Below are 12,470 nucleotides of genomic sequence, written 5' to 3' on the forward strand. Positions count from 1 at the left end.
CATCTTTTACCTCAAAGGTTCGGGAGTTGTGATAGGCATTCAAACCCTACAAACTCTGAAAGGTAGTGGAGAGAGGAACACTGCAAACTATGGAAAGAATGTTTCCCAATCTTATGTAGTATACTGTTTTTGTGAAAATAAGTTTATGCCCTTTGTAGTTACAAGGGATACAGATGAGAGTAATTGATCAGAATTTGATTGAGCTACCTCAGAGTAATTACCTCTTGAGTACTTAAGAAACTTTACTAATACAACTACAGTGGCTTAAATGTGCCCTATAATACAGTTCTCAGCTTCAGAGTTACAGGCTGAACCAGATTCTCTGTTACAGATGTGCTCTATTTGACACAGCAGAGAGCAAGTACTAGCAAGAGGCCTGGCCTGTGCTGACCACTGAGCAGTATTCCCCTTCCCGGTGGTTTACACGGCTGATCAGAACAGCTTTAAGGCAATTTTAGACCACCCTTCTGTGACCCTGTGGTATTTCTCCTCTCTCCCTCCCCATGCAGTAGCTGGATCATGGCTGCATTCCTTTCCATGGCTTGAGCATCCCACTTCTCATCCAGGCAGAAGATCATATGGGAGAATGGAAAGAACCTGTTCCTCAGATTTCTTGAAGAAAGCTGTGATGGCATGTGGTGACCAGTGGGGGTCCCACAAGAGTTCTGCATTGGTGAGCATCACCTCGGTGCAAGGAAAACAGGCACCCGCTGTATATGCAAGCAGATACCATTGCATTCAGTTTGTTCTCATAGACCAGTAAAAGAGCCAAAAGCAGGTATGAAAGCTGAGATATTAATCTCTTCATGTCATGGCAGGAGCTGGACTCTGAGGCATCGGCTTAGATTACCCAAAATATGATTTGGCCCTGCAGCTGGTGGGAGTTTTGTTCAGATGTGCTAATACATCGGCATGTGATTATTGAATGTACTGTGCTGGGCAGGTGAACCAGGGAGAAGAGCAGCTTCACTGCTGCTTGGGAAGTCCTGGGGAGATGCTTGGATTAATGATGATTTCAAGGTATTTAAAAAAAATAAATCATGCAGCTCTTCAGCTAGTTGCACCAAGACACACAGTTCTTTCTGTGTCTTCTCAGAAAGCTCATGCAGTCAAAATCAAAATTCTCATGGAGGTGAGAGAGAGTTAGCCAAATCCTTTGCGATACAAAGCATGCTAACCTAAACACCTGCAAGCTTGGGCAAAATTGAGATCTGAACTTCAGACACCCCTGAGCCTGACTATGGGACAAGGGAAAACTTTGCCTCAAACAATTCCAGACTTCAAGTTCTCTGGGCTTTGAGTCATTCCAACTGTTTCTAACAACACAATTCATAGGCAACTGTCTATGCCAGTCAGATTTGTTAAAACTAATGTGTTTTGGTTTTGTTTTGTTTTTTTTTTTAGTTAGAGCTTTACAGCACTGCTGCAGTCTCGGGGTTCCTGTTGTTATGTTCATTTTCAGTTCTCCGGACCCAGTTTTCACAATAGGAAGGGGCCCAGCTCCCTGCCCCAGCTGCTGCAGGATGGGATTGTCAGAAGAGTACTTGAAACTCTGCACAGAATCCTTCCTTCCTCAGGATTCAGTGAATTTTCCTCTCAAAATGTGGGTCTCTGATAAGCAGCTCCTGTTCTGCTTTTTTTCCCCTCAGTAACAACTGGTGGGATTGATTGTTTTCCCACTCCACAATGCAACTTCTCCAGCAGAGGTGCCAGATTGGCTTTGTGGAGGAAGGGGGCCAAACTGCATGTTAAATTACAGTCCATGCATCTGTCTTAACATAATTTGGGCCGTATACCTCCTGCCTGCTCTCGCTAATGACAGTGTACGTGGGGAGAAGGGGGATTGGGAGGGTTGCAAGGAAAGATCTGTATCTTTGTCCCTCCCACTTCCATCCAGCAAGGTGCTTAAACACACACTGAAGAGCATAATATGTCCTCCTGAATTTGAGAGACGCACTCCTGTACTCAGTTAATTAGATGTTTAAGTGGTTTTCATCCATGGAGCATCAGTACATTTCTGTCGAATTTCACAAAAACAACCGGCAAAGAAGCGATAGGGATACTAGAGCAACAGCGGCACATGAACAAACAAAGCATGCATTTCTGTGACACCTCAACTCTAGTGTGACAAATTGTGATCCCAAACAAAGCCTTCCCCTTCTTCAGCGAGAGCAGTAGGCTCCATAAATCACCAGGGTTGCGACTTTCCATAAGGCAGCCAGAATAGCGTTGGACACGCTAAAGTAAAGTTGTTTCATCTGACGGGGTGTGAGAGCGTGGCACTGCGTTAGGGTGGGGGGCAAAACTATGATGCTTAATGAAGGGTAAGCAGCGAGGCTGGATCAGCTGCTCTTCTGGGATGTGGTTCCACCTGAGCCCGACACCGGTGCTGGCTGGCACCAGGAGCAGCAGCCCCGGCCTCCTGCCCACGCCTCCATCCTCCCTCGTTTTACCCAAACCCAACACCTCCCACAGCCAGCCCTTCCCTCCTGCCATCCAACCGGCCTGAAGCAGGTCTCCTCCCTCCCGGTGGGATTAAACCCCATCTTGTTTGCCCGGTGACAAGTGATGTGCACGGTGGGCAGAAGACCCCTGCACCGCCACTGCCTGGCATCTTCACACCAAATAGCCCCTCTCCTGGTGTGCCTCTAATCCGTCACCATTTTTTGTTTTCCCCTGAAGTTTATTACCATTTAAATAGCCTTTCAGCCTGAGACCTCCTGGGCGGGGGGGTGGTGGTGGGGGGTGGTGGTGTTTCTGGCTCTGCTGCCTCATGCTCTGTGAAATTAATTCCCCTAAGATCGTGTCCTCACAGGAAAATTGTATGGGTTCAACTGAACTGGTTTAGAAACTGTTTTAAACCCACGCAAGACCTCCTGTGGCCCTTTAGTTTTGACCGGGGAACTTTCTACATACTTGGCCTGGGGTATAACACGCTTAGACAGCAAAGCGTTTGTTCCCAACCAAAATTACAGCACCGAATCCTGCTGTCTGGGGCGATGTTTTTGACTACCGTGGGCAAATTCCATATTTAACTCAGCGTGTGTTTTTAGGCCTTGAAGATTTAAGGGCCAGACTGCAAATGCCTTTAATCAGGAAGCAATTAATTGCACAAATTTCCTCCTTGCAGTCAGCATAGTGCTCATCCAGGTAATACTCCCTGCGAGGCGATGGCTCATGCCTGTGCACTACTTTTATTGCTATATATCTCCGCTAATTAGTTCCTGTTGGATGGTAGGCCAGGTTGCTACAGGGGTTTCAGATAAAAGGTACAATCAGTTAAGACAATCTAAAGATAGCTTTAAGAAGAAAAACAAATGGTTTTCCTGCTGAGCTCTTTTTTTTTTAAAAAAAAAAATTATTTCTGAAGAAAACTCGCAAGCAGAATTAATGCTTTTGATGGAAGTCAGGACTAGGTTTGCAAGCGTTCTTCCAGTACCTCAATGTACAACTTGCTTGACTGGGGCTTTTTCCAGAGCATCCTGCTGCTCACCCAAGACCAATCCCAAGCTTTGCACCCACCCCCATGCAAAGGATCACAGTCCTGGTTCTCCCTCAAAAGTGATGCTCAGCTTCGCTTTGTGAGAGGTATGTGTGTACCGGGGCAGGGGGAGCTGGGGGGGATGTTCAGCCCTCATTGACAGCCCCTGGGGCAGGACGTGCCCCGTGTCTCACAAAACAGGAGGGTAAGGCTTTGGCTGCCCCCCTGCCCCACGTTCAGGTCAGGGCCATTTCCCCCCTGCTAATGCTGACACCAACCTCATTCGTGTTTTTAAACACAAGCCACACATCCTTCCTGTCCCACATTCTGGCTAGAAATGACAAACTCCCTCGTTATGCTATTACTACAGTTTACTAGCAGAAACCTTCCTCTCTGCACACCCAACACACAAACTCTTCATGTTTGACTATTATAATTGTATTTTCAAAGTTATAAATAACACATTAGCCTGGTTTATGTGTTCATGCAAGTCAAGCTATAAACTGGCAGATGAATGAAATTAACTGTCTCCAGAATTCACATTCCTGTCACTTATTCAATTATTTGATCAACATAATTGCTCAGAGCAAGAGCTAATTGGAAAATGACATGCATTTACCCTCTCTATAGAGGAAGAGAGGCTTATCGGGTATTTTACTGCAGGCACTTTCATTACTTCCAATATTCTGGAAGAAACAAGGTTTTTAATCGAGCCAGGCCCAAACACACAAAGCTTGTTTGCCAGCCAGATGCTTTCCCACCCTTAAAATAGTTCCAGTATTTTGTGGTGCAAGGGTTTGAACACGTCTGTACTGCAGTGCATGCAAGTACCTTGGCATACGGCTATGGGAGCCGCAAGCCAAGCTTGCCTCCAGGAGTCCACAGCACTAAATGTGTCCTTGCTTCTGTATATCTGTATTCATGCTGGTGCTGCAGCTATACGTGTTTCGTTCTGCCTATGACCGGCTCCCATCCCTGGGAGCTGATAAGGAGAATATCGGTCGGCTGAGGCAGAAGAGCCTCTCAGGAGTAGAAAAGGCAGAAACTGATTTTGTTGTAAAAAAGGCTGTAATTCCCCGCCTTGCCAGCTCAAACCCTGCATCAAGGCCACAGTTTGAAACAGACACCTTTCAAATTACTTTTTTGTCCCTTGCCTCACTTAGACATTCTGCTTAACATTGTGAGTCTGCACGCACACACATCCACGCATCTGTGCACTTTGTTATTAAAGGAAAATCTACGAAGCGGGTGCTGGAGCAGAGGAGTGCGGATAGAAAGGATCAGGAGGTAGGAGAGTCGAATCCTAAACCAGTCCCCGTTTCCATTATTAGCTCTAGCATTGTTTGGGGTTGGAATATTTAATTTGTTTAAGTAAGAGACAAGCAAGCACTTTTCCAGGCTGTGTGAAGGGGGAGGAAGCTCATCTATCAACGCCAACAGTCTGCAACCCATTGTCTGCAGGCCCTGAGGGGACCTGTGGGTTATCTGCAGGGGAAAGGGAGCTAAGAAAATCAACCCTGTTGTCAGTTGCCTTGAATTCTTGACAGATGGTCCCCACCTCCGCTGGAAAATATTGGGGTCTGCAAATTAAAACTGGGTAAAAAACAATGTGTTTCCCTCCTGCTGTTTGCGAGCAGTTCAAGCATCGGGTTTGTGCTGCTTGAAAAGACTCCAGAAGCGGTCCCCGGAGCATGTGAGGGCTGAGAAGCACGCTGTACTGGATCTCGCCCCCTGAGCTCTATCTGTGCTGCGAACACTGCACAAGTGGTACAGGACAGCTCTGGGAAACTCACTGTGCTGCATGCAGTGTCCTAGAGGCTGGTACTGTCTATATTTGACGAGAAGTAGTTAACCAGGTAAGTAATTATTTAGTTCATCCAAAGGCAGGTTAAGAAATGAGTGCAGCACAGCCTATTTGTACTTATACCAGGACATTTCTGATCGGGAGGTGTTTTAGGGTAGGAAGCAAATTTATACAATAAGAGAACAAAAAAGTTACCCCACCATGGGTGGCCGGGGAGCCTGTGGGGGTTCTGGGGGAAAGGAACTACCTGTAAGCACGTTTGTTGTGCTGCTTAATGAGGGTGCCCTGCAGTTTGGAAAAGAGGGGTGCTGGGGATGCTGCGTGTTTGCAGCTCTGCTACACACATGGCCATGGCAAGCTGAAAATGAGGACGATGCCAAGGTTTGGTGTCCTGTGAGTGGCTCCAGCCAGTGGACAAATAGTCCCCGAGTGTGATGTTGTGATCTCTAAGGTGTGACTAATGGCATAGATCAGTAACCTGATGGCACCACGGGACATCTCTCAGGGAAAATGCAGGCTCCTTTGTTGCCAGTTCTAGGCACAAAGGGAAAAAAAAAAACTAAAAACCAAAAACCAAACCCGATATGCCAGGATCTTGCAAAATCAGGCCGCTGCTAGGGCCAAAGCAGGGGACAGGCGTGCCGGGGAGTGGCCGTCGCCGGGGCAGAGGGGGGAGGCAGCCCTGCAGCCCGCCGGGCCCCGGAGCAACGGGGTGCACAGGCAGCGGGACCGGGGCAGCTCCCAGGAAGGAGATGCTCCCCCCGGAGGCCGGGCTGGCACCCCGCCGGCACCGGCACCGCCCCCTCCCGCCCCCGGGCCGCAACCGGGCGCCCGCGGCGGCACCCGACAGCAGGGGGCGGCCGCCGCCGCCGCAACCCGCGTCTCCGCCGCCTCGCCTCCAACCTCGCGACCCCGCATCTCCGCCGTCCCGCATCCAGCCCCGCATCCCCGCATCTCCGCCGTCCCGCATCCAGCCCAGCAGCTCCTCATCCCCCCTCTTCAGCCCAGCAGCCTCACAGCCCAGCATCCAGCCCCGCAGCCCTGCACGCAGCTCCGCGGCCCCGCGGCCCCTCCGCCCAGCACCGATGCAGCCTTGGAGCCATCCCGCAGCCGTCCAGCCCAGCATTTCCATGTGTCTGCCACCCAGCAGACCCATACTCCCCCGGGTCAGCGTCCCAGCAGTCCCACAGCCAAAAACACTGGCAGACCTGCATCCAAACTATGCAGTTCTGTAGCCCTGCAGGCCCACAGCCTAGCATCCACCCCCAGATCCCTGAATCCCACCATCCCCACAGCCCAGCATCCACACCCAGATCCCTGAATCCCACTATGCCCACAGCCCAGCATCCCTGCAGCTCTACACCCCAGGAGTTCTGCAGTCCCACAGCCCTGCAGCCCAGCATCCCCACAGCCCAGCATCCAGCCCCACATCCAAGCTGTAGTGGTCCCAAAGCTCCGCAGCTCTGCAGCTCAGCGTCCCCGCAGTCCCACACCCAGCAGCTCCGCAGCCCAAGCATCTCAGCATCCCAGCCCAGGGCACGCAGCAAGCGCGGCTGGCACAGTGATGCTGCTCGTGGCTCTAGGTTTTATCGTGGTTCCTGCCCTCAGGGACAATGCCAACTGTGACCATGGAGGTGGCTGCAGTTATACTGTATCTTCTTTGCCTGAGGCCCTGTTATAAACTGTACTGGCAGAGGTGCTATTTCATTCCTGGGAGCTGGGACAATCTTTGTCGTGCGGGCTTGCCGCAGCCTGAGGAGTCAGCTTTACAAACGTGCAGGGTGCAGCCAGAGCTACTGGTGCACTCCTGGTCCCACTGCTGCGCAGGGCTGGAGGCGGGCAGGCAACATGGGTAAAAAAAAAGGCAGCAGCTGCCTCTGCAACTTCTTGGCTCCAGAGCTACAGCCTGGTACTTCACTGTGAGCTCTGTCCGCAAGAGGAACAGTCCCTCCCTATGCACAGTAACAGATTTTTCTGCAGGATTTTAGCATTAGACAAGAATACTGGAAACCTGGTGCTTTTGTTAGGTTGGGACATTCATCCTGCTGCTGTGAACTGACATGACTGCATTTCTGCAATCTGAAAATTCAATAAATATATGCAGAAGAATGATTCTCCCCCAGTGTTTTTTTGTCTGTTCCTGACCACTTTCTTGTCCTGCTGAGCCTCACGCTGGCAACTCCTTGTAGGAGGCCTGGAGCACGTTTGATCTGATGGAGCACTCGTCTCCTGCCCGACTTACAGCAGAGCCTTGCTGTATACCCAAAACGATGGCACTGGTGTGCTGCTCCTCTATGAACATATTCCAAGGGCATATGTGGGCTATCTTACCCGGAACTTTATCCTATTTTTCATTCAGGCACAAAATATCTGGTTACCATTTTCTGCGGAGAGAAATGGAAAAAGTCCCTCAAGTCACAAAATGGGATAGAAAATCAAGATGTGGAAAATATTTGCGGGCAAACAGTAAAAATGCAGTTTGAGTCAATGGAAATATTTAATTTCGATACTTTCAAGCTGATTTTTTTGATGACTTGAAAGTAAAATTATTTAAATGGTAAAAGACATTTGAATAGAGAAAACACTATTCTAAATGTCAACAATGGAAAAACGTGATACTTTCATATTCGTAATTTTTCTCCTTATTACTTTTGTTTGAGAAATGTACTGGGCATGTTTTCTTTTGTAGCTCCCACAAGAAAAACAATAGTTTTAAGGAATCAGTATTTTTCAATTAGGAAATATTTTGCTGAAAACTGGTATCTGGAAAAAAGCTGGAAATAGTTAGTGCGAAAAGTCTAGCAGGAAGCTTTTAGTTCCAGATGTGTTGTTCTACCTCCCCTGGTATGACAGAGGTACTTACAATTAGACTTCAAAGATGCAGCGCCAGTGGAACTAACTACATATTTCCTGACGTTTGTGCCTGTCAGCACAGGGGTGGTTAGACTGCTAGTTACAAATCTGAGCTTAGTTCATTCTCATACTAAAAGGAGCGATCAAAACCCCAGCGATTCCCAAAGACAAATCAGGGCCAGCGTACCGGAGGCTTTCTCCCATCCTATTTCTGGCTGTGTTGTTTTCGGAAGAAAGATGCCTGTAGCAGGCACAGTCCAATCCCGGCCCTCCTCCGGTGAGTCAGAGTCAGCTTCTTCAGTCTTACGGATCTTAAGTCAGGAGGGAAGGATGGTCTTGTGGCTTAGGATAAGGACTGTGAGTCAGAAGAGTTTATTCATGAAAAAAAAAAAGTATAAATAATTCTCCTTTCATTTATTAGCAGATGTCTCTAACCAGCCTAAGCAAGTTGCCACTAGAAAATTTCAGCTGTAGGCATTTTAAAGCTGGAGGGGGTAAAAGAAATAATAAAAAAAAAAGCAGTCCAATTGACATTTGATCTTTTCTGCAGCAACATTACATTTATCCATAACCAGTTGTGCTGATAGGAAAAGGACAAGCACCAGGGTAAATACCAGAAATATCCTGATTTGGGTTTCAGGCTAGCTAAACTCCCGTTGATTAAGCTGGGAATGTTGATTAAAGACCTCAAGCTGTGACCCACAACAATTCAGTCAGGTTACTCCTGCCGCTTAGCGAGGCTTGAGTTAAATTGGAAAGCAGGATAGAGCCGCAGTGAGTTTATCAGCTCTGAGCACTGTGTCTCTGGGCAGATAACCTGTGAGTACCTCCCTGCTCAGCCCTGGAGTCTTACAGGGGATTCAGTAGGTTGTCTGCGTGCTGGTGGGAGATACTAGAGTCCTTCAGATAAAAAAATTAAAAACCAATGCAGCTTTCAACCAATTCTGTGGAAATCAGTCATTCAGTCCATAGAGTTAATGATCAGTTGGTGGGTTAATAGCCAAACGTGAAGTTAAGGGTGATTAAAGCTTTAAAAAATAATTAACTGCTCAGTGACTGTAGTTAAAGACATTATTCAGTTATTTTTTGATGGTTACTTTTCTGTCTCGGCTCTCACAGAGGCTGACGAGGGATATTTTAACTTGTCAAGGCAATAGTACCATAGCAACAAACCCCTAAGAAGCGTGTCGGTTTGGAGCACAGGACCTGTTTTGCATACCAGGCCTTTGATCTTCAAGTGTATTTAGCATTGCCATTTTCATATGAGTGTGGCGAAAAGGTGAAATAGGTCCCTTGTTTAAGTAGGACAATTTATTATTGTCATTTAGCTTTTGAAGGACAAGCCATGCAGAAGAGCTCCGGTCAGGCCTTGAACGCAAGGACATTTACGCTTGGGTTAGCAGGGAAGCAAGCTGCACGAGGGTCTGCAGGATCCAGTCCTTATCGCATCGGGGGAAAAAAAAAGATATTTTTATTTGTTCATCTTCAATTCATGCTTCTTCAGTTTACTAACAAAACAAGTGTTAATTATTTGAACTACAAAAGCTAGTGCAGTAAAGATAGGGCTTCTCCCTTCTGCTTCATGCCACAGCAACAAGATTGTTGGGGAAACTTTGACTGAATAACCTACGATGCCACCAGCTGCTGTGCAAAGTAGCAGGGATTCGGACCAATTTTGAGGCACCAGCTGAGTCTTTTGATCCAGCAGGGAAGGAAAGAGGAATCGCTGCAAACCAAATGGGGACTTCGCCAGCAAGACTGTACAGAGATGGTATGATATAGGTAAATGATACAATATAAGGGAGAACAACTGCTGCTTCCAAACACTAAACTGTAGGAGGCAAGTGTCATTTCTTGTTTCTGTGATCTTCCTCTGAGACAGATCAATCTGAAATCCAGAACTGACAGCATTTAATGGGATCTAGCTGTACATCTGACAGCTCTTGACTGTGTCTTCTCGCAGGCTTCTTGGGCAGCGTCCGGCACCCAGCACCTGTGTGTTCCTCACCCACAGAGACAAGGATTCCCCTGGCGCCAGGCAGCTGGCTGCACTTGTGTGGGGAAGGGACCTAAAAGGGTTCCTAGGAGGACACCCAACTCTGTGGTTTTCAGGCTGTGCTTTAGGGGCACACCAGTGATCCATAGGGCAAGAGGAGCTGGTCAGTGAAGTGGATGGAGAAAAAGCGAATTGAACAGGGGCATCTACTTCAACGCGCGGCGAGGGAGCAAGAGCACTGAGATGTATCCCAGGCTTTGTCTGGTTTCTGTAGCGTTGTCAGTGAAAATCATTATGGAGCCATTGTACGATACAGTCCCTGGGTTGGTTACCAAAAGTCTAGTTGGAAAAGAAGCTGTCAGGAAACACCAGCACATCCCAGCTGTCTGGAAATAAAATCAGCTGTCCCTCACCGCTCCTGACAGCCACGGGGGCCTCACCTTGCTGGAAATGCCTCATCCCCAGGAGGCAACGGCAATATACAGCTGTCCCTACCATTAGACAGTTTGTCCTACCATCTGAATTGAGCTTTCCCTGCTGCACTTTAAGCTCATTATTTCTTGCCTTATTTACCTCCACGTGCTGTGGAGAGCAGATTATGCCCTTTCTCTTCCATGTGGCAAAGCAGCCTGGGAATGGCACTCTCTGCAGCTTTCCTTTTCTGTTCCTTTGGTTTTATTCAGTGCAGTCTTCCCATCCTTTGCCACTTGCTGGATTTGCCTCTAGTTTTGAGTCCTTTGCAAGCTCTCATTCCTGCCCCTGGGCTGTATTTCCCAGGATCACCCAAAGCACATTCCCGTTTCCTCTGCACCTGCTTTGCTCTTTCACTTCCCTTCAGGAGGGCTGCCCTTCACAAAAGGCAGCTCCCGAATCCTCAGGGACCGCACCACACACACACACACACACACACACACAACCAGCTCCACATGAACCAAGACTTAAGATAACCCAAAGCCTGAGGAAAAAAAAAAAAAAGAGCTCTGTGTATAGTCCGTACCTGGAACTAAACAGAGATATTTTACCCCTCATATTTTCTTGTTAATTGTTGCTCTGGACATTTTTGTTTTATCAGATGGAGAATGACACTGGAGACCTAACTAATTTGTGCCTCTTGTCAATGGCTCTTTGTTTTCTTTTAGGTTTTTTTTTCCTTATTTTTTGCCTGACCCTATAATAATTTCTTTGTTCCCTTTGGTAAGCTGGCCACCGGGATCATTATATTCCTGCAAGGCAGGCCTGTCTTAAACCTGCCCGTATTATTATGTGTAATTGCAGCAGCATCCGCTGGGATGGCAGCGATGCACGGCAACCAGGGGTCCCTCTGCTAAGCACCACCCAAAAAATCACAGTACTCAGCTCCGGAGTGACCAGGACAGGACAAAAGAGATGGAACTCTAGATGAGAAAGCACCTTTTTCTTATAAAACCAGATGAAACACTCTGTACTTTTCCCTTGTAGGTGCTTTATTGCCCTTGTTAATGGCAGGCTCTCTGTCTACACTAGCGTTGGCCAGCAACAAGGTACTAACAAACTCATAAACAAAGCGGAGGCAGGGCACAGGCCCAGGCGGTTACCCGTGCAGTTAAATGGTTGGCATTGTCCTCAAAAGAGATTGTCCCAGACCAAGCAAATATTCCCACAGCCGGTGCCCAGGCATGTTTTGGGAGCCGGGGTGGGCCAGGGAGGGCTCCCAGCAGGCAGTTTAGGCACTGCTCTCCTGCTCCGGGGCGGGGACGAGAGCTTGTCCCTCTGGGGATGGCTGGGCATGCCAGTGGGGCCCGGGGGCAGAAAACATCCCCTGGCCTGTCTTACTAATTTGTGTTGCTGTAGCCTTGGCGTCTCGGCACTGCACAGCATTTAATGGTTTTACTCACCCCAGCATCCCTGTGGGGCGGGGAAGTGCTGCTCTGCCCCTGGGTCTGAGTGGAAAAAGCTACCTGTGGGGACACTGAAAGGGCGATGTGTCTCCAGAGGACATTTCAGGCCCCGCGGTCTGTTTGTTTCCCAACCTCCTGTCCCAGCCCCAGGGCTCAAATCCCCTCGGGATGGTGAGGACGAGCCAGCCAAGATGTGCCCCAGGTCGGGTGGGGATGCTGTCTAGGACCGCACAGGGTGAGACAGGGCCACCTCCTCTGAGCCCTGCATCTGAGACAAAACCCAGCCTGGTGAGGCTGAAAGCATGAGCCGGGCAAGTCTGGTCCCGAGAACAGGGTCAGGCTTGCACTTAAGTTGACCCTTAGGGACCTGCAGAAGCTTAGGCAGGGACCTGGCTCCTCCACCCCGTACACTTTGCCTTATTGGGATGTACGAGGCCTCGGGGCTTCTCTGAGACCACG

The sequence above is a fragment of the Larus michahellis genome, chromosome 3, assembly GCF_964199755.1.
Source record: "Larus michahellis chromosome 3, bLarMic1.1, whole genome shotgun sequence".
Taxonomy (NCBI): Eukaryota; Metazoa; Chordata; class Aves; order Charadriiformes; family Laridae; genus Larus; species Larus michahellis.